Source organism: Littorina saxatilis, linkage group LG3 (assembly GCF_037325665.1).
Source record: "Littorina saxatilis isolate snail1 linkage group LG3, US_GU_Lsax_2.0, whole genome shotgun sequence".
In the NCBI taxonomy this organism is placed as follows: domain Eukaryota; kingdom Metazoa; phylum Mollusca; class Gastropoda; order Littorinimorpha; family Littorinidae; genus Littorina; species Littorina saxatilis.
In genome coordinates this window covers 61,108,572-61,115,960 of record NC_090247.1, presented here as the reverse complement: position 1 = coordinate 61,115,960, position 7,389 = coordinate 61,108,572, and the positions used below count along the sequence as shown (strand labels likewise).

At 42.7% G+C, this 7,389-nt stretch overlaps 1 protein-coding gene across 2 annotated transcripts in view; it reads left to right on the top strand.

Annotated features, from left to right (window-relative positions):
- LOC138962849 (beta-1,4-N-acetylgalactosaminyltransferase bre-4-like) overlaps positions 1-7,389 on the top strand; it is a 97,696-nt gene that overhangs the window by 17,758 nt on the left and 72,549 nt on the right. Inside the window, exon 1 of one of the 2 annotated variants that reach the window (XM_070334814.1) lies at positions 1-260. This exon is cut by the window's left edge and continues 10 nt beyond it. The exons of the other annotated variant lie outside the window; for it this stretch is intronic. The gene's annotated coding sequence lies outside the window, so the exon portion shown is untranslated. The remainder of the gene's footprint in view (positions 261-7,389) is intronic. 2 annotated transcript variants of the gene reach the window in all.

The window sequence follows — 7,389 nt, the reverse complement described above, 5'->3', positions numbered from 1 at the left end:
CGATAGGAGAATAATATGACCTGACTGTTCGTGAAATCGAGTGTAATCACTGTGTGGTTTGCTGTGTATCTGGGTGGATTGTGTTTGACTGTGGCACTTATACAGGCACGTTTGTGTGAAGCGGAGTCAAAAATATAGGACAAGATTAACACATCTTTCATAAATGGGTGTTTAGCAAAGGTTATTAGATTGGAGTAATTAACGTGTCCCTGCTAACCGACGACGACCAACGAAAGCCACACCTGTGCAGCATTTTGTTGGTGAGTGCTGTTCTTTGTTAGTTCTTGTTTCTGTCTGTGTGGCCCTTCGGTTTTACTTCGTTTCCTTTTTGTTCTCACTATCTTGTGCATTTTGTTATCCTGTATTTCTGTACTTTTCTTTTTATTTCTCTCTCTATCTGTCTGTATATATATATATATATATATATATATATATATGTTCTCTCTCTAGCTGTCTGTATATATATATATATCCCATGACCTCCCTTCTTTGTCTCTGTTACTTCAGTATGGGTATATATGTTGTATTTTTATAGCTCAATAAATACATCATGGACTCAAAAAAATATATGATAGTGCAGATTCCGATTTGGGCGAAGAACTACTTTGCTCCCGACCTTTGACCTCGCGCCGAACAATGTGACACATTTGTATGAAGTTTCAAAATCGTATTGCACGGCTCAGAAAACCATATCAGTTGCACGCAAAAATGAATCTCAGAACTGATCTGATGTATGAGATGCAATAAGCAAACGTTTCTTTCATTATGAAAGCAATGCAGGTGGGAAAAAACGAACATTCAACTTACAAGATAACCAGATGCTAGCGAACCAAAACAAAAACACGAGTACCCTCCCCTTGCTTCGTTAGCAGACGACTTTTGAGAATCTGTCAGACCGTCCTTACCTGGCACGGTTGGGCTTCGCTATCATCAGCTGTTTCACGTGTTTTGCGAGCAAGTCTACTCTTTTGCCTGGCTCTGCAGTAAGTCCACATTGGCGATGAAGGTATCTAAGAACTTAACATGTGTGTATTTTTCCGTAATCCAGTCATATTCTTTCAAAATGCAATCAAGCGGCGGTGACAGACTTGGGTCCTGTTTTCCTCGCACCCATACCAGTTTAGGTTCATGCAAACACACTCGCAAAACATGTAGATACATTTCAAATAGGGAGCAAATGGTTAAATCTACATATGTGTTCCCTAAAATTTGCTTCTCTGTCAATAAGACTAATTGTATAATAATGCGTTCGAAAAAAACAACGTGGAATCGATTCTGAATCGAGTCGAGTAAGCCAAATGGGGGCCAAACCGGTTTCCCCGTTCTGCCGACCTGAAACGCAAAAGAATTGTGCGCTTCAACTAAATGGATTTCTATACGACTTCATTACTTTCTTGCAACTTATGAACCTTTACTTAAAGCTTTTAAACGGTCTGAAAGTAGTGTTACCGCGTACTTATAGATGCACTCATTCGTTTTATTTTTTCAGCGACGGTCACTTAGTTTAAGGTTGCAAAAAGGCCAAGTCTCGCTGAAAACACTGTTTCACACTCCACAGATCGCAACAGTGCCGCTAGTAGTCTACACTTTGTGTTTGATGGTAGAATGGGATATACAGATTACAACACTCGTGGTTTTTTATATGGCTTGTATTTCAGTCAAGACCCAGCGGGAATATCAATCGAGAGCCACTCGCCAAAGGCTCGTGTCTCCCGATGATATTCATCCGCTGGGTCTTGACTGAAATACAAGCCATATAAAAAACCACTCGTGTTGTAACCTATACATATAATATGTTTTGGTTGTGTCTTTCCGGCTGTCGTTCTCTTATCTTGTTCTTTTACTTCGAACGTGATGTTTTCTTTCCACCCTACGTATATACGATGTGTCAGGAAACATCTCCGCGCGGAGGGGTTTTGCAGCCACCGGAGCAAAGATAAAGAGGGACAATTTTCTCGGCTCGCGCGGCAGCAAGAACTATGTCTCCAGACTGTTTCTGTTTATTTCACGCCTTTTCTTGTCCTTTTTATCTGTCCTTCTTGTGTTTTGTCCTTCTGACTGTCTTTTTCTCCGTGTTTCTGCCTTTATTCCCTCGTTTCTTTTCTTCCTGTCTGTCTGTCCTTCGTATTTTTCTCTTTGTCGTTTTGTATCGCTTTTTGTCTGTCTTTCTGTCTCTGCAATTCTTTCTTTCTTCACTTCTGTCCTTCTTACTATTTTTTTTCCAATAATTATATTCTTTGTGATGTTTTGTGTGTCGATCTTTCTGTCTGTCTCTGTTTTTGCTGTTCTTTCGTTCCTTTAAGTTCCTCTTCCTATATTATTTCCTTCTTCCTTCTATCTTTTTATCTGTCCTTTTTACCTGTCTTTTTGTGTGACTCTGTGTCTGTCCTGCCTGTCTCTGTCACTGTGTTTCTTTGTTCTTTTTCATTCTTCATGTATGTCTATCTTTCTTTTTCTTTCATTCTTTCTGTTTTTGTGTGTGACTATATTTATCTTCTTTTTTATTTTTTATTTTTTTATTTTTATTTTTATTTTTTTATTTTATTTTTTTTTCAAACAATATTATTCAAATAAATAACAACAATTAACAATATCTCATACAATGAATTAAATACAACTTATCGAGTACAACAAGCTAACTTTTTTAACGTTTTGTTCTTCGAACACTCACGCAAAAAATGCTTCTTATCTCTAACTGCCTATTAAAAATACTTTCCAACGGTAAAAAACGAATTTTTTTTATATATACTAACGCACATCTTTCCGATTAAAATAATGTGGTTCAATTTATACATAGTTGCCTTTTTCACCATTACAAAATGCATACCAAATAAAACATCACTAACTTTCAAAACAATCTTAATTTCTAAAGTACGAAAAATAAATTCTTCAATAAACTTCCAGAATTTGTATACAACCGGGCATTCAAAAAAGAAGTGTTCAATGAAATCAGTTACATCACAACAGTAATTACATTTATTAGTTTCCGTTACTTTCATTTTACACAGGAGAATGTTGGTCGGATAAATGTTGTGCATAATTTTCCAGTGTAAAACTCTTAATCTAGTCTCTTGTGTTGACTGATAGGCAACTATCCAAGATCGTTCATCAATTTCTACATTAAACTTTCTCTTCCAAAATCCTCCGGAACATGGTACATCTGTTTTCCATATTCTCTGGCACTGAACACATTTTTGCCGTTAAACAGTGGTAAGGTAATACAAACATCATCAGTCATATTTACATTTTTCCTCATAAATAATGACACAGCAGCTTTTACAACATTATATTCAAGAATTTGGTTTGGCGAATATCCAATCAAATCACAGATATCTTGATATGATAATATGTCTCCCGAACGTACAATGTCAGTTAATACCAATACACCTCGCTGTATCCAACTTTCAAAAAATAAAACTTTGCCACTATACGTTATGCATGCATTATTCCATAATAAAGTCGGCCCGACTGTCCCACGATCGTAGTGGTTATTATCCAGCCAATATTTTAATACTGCTTTCCAAAAGTGTGATTTCACTAGGTCTAACCCTTTAAATCTTGCACTGTTTACATTCGATAAGAAACATTTAAAATGCTTTCCAAAACGCAAATACATCATCTTTGGAGTGAAACTCCAATTATCATTTTCATTTGATGTAGTCAGTTGTGAAACCCATTGTAATAAAAAAGAAATTTGCATTTGCCTATCGATCATTTTTAAACCACCTTTTTCAATTTCAAAACATAAAACGCTTCTTTTCACCTTTTCAAGGGCCTTCCGATTACAATCTCTTTTTCGCCACAACAATCTAAGTTTATTTACAATAAGGTATTGACTTCATTCAAAACACAGTCAGATAATACAAACGCTTGCATAATATAAACAAATTGTGAAATTAAAAACGTGTTCACAATACATATTTTCCCTACAATGCTCATATTTCGCTTCTCCCATGCACAAATCAATCGCTTAATATTCCTTATTCTTCCAGTCCAGTTATCTTCTACCAAAGAAGCACTCTTATTATTACAAAAATATACACCCAAAATCTTCAACTTTTTCTTCCAAACAAAATTATAAAATGTTTCAAATAAAAAAGTAAATTTTAAGGGGCTTATTGTCCGTCAGGTCTTAATTGCCTATATTGGACATGAATTGGTTTATACGATTGGAGTTTTACGCCCTCACGGCTTTTTGATGTTTGCGTGTTTAGGTGGTATCAGCCATCTGCACTTATGGTAGAATGACCAAGATCTTTAACGTGCCATTGTGGTGACACGGGGGTGGGAGATGGATACCGTCTCTGGGTCTGCACATAAAGTTGACCCGTGTCCGTCCCGGCCCGGATTCGAACCAGCGACCTCTCGATCACAAGTCCAGTGCTCTACCACCTGAGCTACCCGGGCTTTCATCACAATGTTTCCTACTATATATCTTCTTCCTTTTATGCTTTCTTTTGGTGTTGTCCTTTTTGTATCCGTACTATTTTGTTGGGAGATGATTGATGCACAGGCTATATTGACAGTCACAAACAATAATGTAGCCGTGTGGCGATTTGACGTACTGTTGTTCCTTTCTCTCGTTCCCTACCCCAATTATTCGCCTTGACCATGCGTGTATGTCTTCGTCCCGTGGTGTCGTGTATGTCTTTGTGCGTAGATGCTGCGTTTTAATTGGTTAATCCCTTAACGGATGCGTACACATTCACCCCCGACAGTGCGGGTTCGGTCAGTCTCTCATGTCACTCATGTCATTGTCGTGTTCTGTCACGTGCATGTCATGTCACACTCAGCACGAGTAATTCACTGCAGTTGCTGGCCCGTAGAGTGCGTTCTTTCACAAGCAAACATGCTGATTACATAGCGACTGCTTTAACGCACCTCGAGCTTACATAGCCAAGTCAGTGCTCAAATAGCGATTTTCTCCCGAATTCCTGAGGGTAAAGGGGGACAATCACATTTTCGTTGTGTCTTAAACACACGACACAGCTCCCTCTGCTCTTGGCGTGGGTCCAGAAAGGGGGCTAGCTGCCCTTGGTGGCGTTCTCACTCGCCCTGCAGGAGTCCTCGTGATTCTCGGGAGAGAAGTGAAAGTCGCTAGAGGGGTGAGCTTCAGCTCACTCTTTGTCTTGGGACGCTTTTGTTACCCTGCTTTTATCCTGCCTTTTTAACCCTGAGCTGTTTGGCTTGTTTTTTCTTGGTGACCGTACCGTACCTTGTAAGTGATGAGCCAAGTTGCTAAACACAAACTGCCAAACACCACCTTTGCTGATAGGCGGGAAACATTCATCTGGGTAGATAACTACCTTCCAACGGATACCACTGCTCTGAGGGAGCAAGATTGGTCCCTTAATATGGACCAAACAGCAAGCGGTTCTGACCGCGCCCCAGATATTCCCATGGAATCACTGAATGAGACTGACCGGGCCAGCCGGACTGGTCAGTCCCCAAAATCCAAACAGCTTAATAAAGCAATCACCAATGAGAAAACCAGCATATCTTCTCCTTTCAAGAGAAAGAGATTGCGGGAGGACGACCCTGAGGGGGGGCAGAGCTCTCCGGAATCTCTTCTCTTCCGGGATAGCCCCCCACGCTCTCAGATTACTGATCATTTTGAGGAAGACTTCACCGAAGTCAATCGTAAGAAGCCCAAAAAGAAAAAGAAGCAAAAGGTCCTCTGCGAGGGTCCCCCTCTTCAGGGAAACACAGGTATTTCCCATGCAACATCTGCCCGGGGGGTCGACACCTCCCAACCCCTTACTGAATCACAAGAAAACCAGACAACTCAACAGCCACTACCACCTGCCAATACACACACACACACAAAACAAAGACCCCGAAGAAAACTTCTTTACCAACCCAAGCAACCTCCTCCCTCCTTCTTAGAGTTCCCCGTGGTGGTGCAGGACCTGAAGGAGGGCCCGGCAACATTGCAGGGACTCGGCCTCAGGAGGAAAAAAACTTTTGACCTTGCCATCGGCGAGGTCAAAGAAATACGCATGCTGGCAGCTGGGAGCGTCCTGGTAGGGTGCTCCTCAGCATCACAACAAAACAAGCTATTGAGGCTGGACTCGATCGGCGGCATCAAAGTGAAATGCCACCGTCCGGAGGTAACAACCGAAGGTGTCATTAAACGCATACCCACAATACATTCAGGAACAGACCTGTCTGAGATGGCAGTGGGCGTGCGCGTCCGGATGGAGGATGGGAGTCTTGTAGAAAAGGGCCCCTCCTCGGTTCGATCTTTTCGCCGTCTTCTCCTTAGGGATGGGAAACCGTCTCAGGCGGTCCGTGTCACCTTTACAACGGCAATTCTTCCAGACAGCGTCGTTCTGGAGAGTGAGGTGTACGGCGTCGAACCCTACACTCCTCCAGTGCGGCGCTGTACGAAGTGCCAGAGACTATCGCACCTAAAACAACAATGCAAATCAAAAGTGCAGATCTGCCCCCGATGTGGCTCCAAGGGCCACGACGGAGCGACGTGCACCAAGGCCAAACATTGCGTAAACTGCAAGGGCGAGCATTCCGCCGCTTATCTTGGATGCCCGGAAATGAGACTGAGGCTGCAGGCCAATAAGATCAGGTCGGCAGCATACATACCATATTCTGAGGCCCTGGATCGGGCACGGCGCGAGCTCGCCAAACAACAAAATAAAACAGCGACTGCCCCAGCGGAAATGAGGGACTCCTTCTGGCGTCCCCCTCCGCAACCGATCCGGCGGACCTCAACCCCCCGGTCCGGGTACTCTTTGGCTGTCCAGAGACCCCCCCTGGGTGGGCAAGTAAATAAAATACAAGAAATCAAAAACAAAATGACCGAACATGACAATACACTCCTTCCAGTTCATGCGGACAGCTCTGCTGCAACCGCGAAGCACCAAACAACTTCGCAAAATCCAAATCCTGGCCCCCAGGCGCCCTGTAAGTCTCAGACGGCTCGGCCGGCAGAGGCGCCGCTTCATGGGACCCCCGGGTTAAAGGCCTCCCTCCTACGCAAAGCCCAGAACAGGAAGGAGGACTCGAAAGAAGAGCAGCTCTTCGAGAGGTTGATGGGGAGAATGGAGGAGGGATTGGCCCAGAGATTCAGAGAATACAAACTTAAAACTGAACAGGAAATAAAGCAGCAGATGAGGGAGGAGCAGGAGAAGGCAGAGCATGAGCTAGCCGACGCTGCACTAGATAAGCTAAAAACAGGAGAGCAATATGCAAATTTAAATGAACAACAAAGAGGCCTTCAAGGTTTCATCGAGCAGTGCCTCGGCTTCATGGTTAAGGCCAGACAGATGCAGAGTCCTCTCGACCTGATCGACTCCCTCTCAGCTACATACACACAACTCTCCAACACCAAGGTTGAACGCTTCATTCCGGGCGGCGCCACTCTGGCGCTGG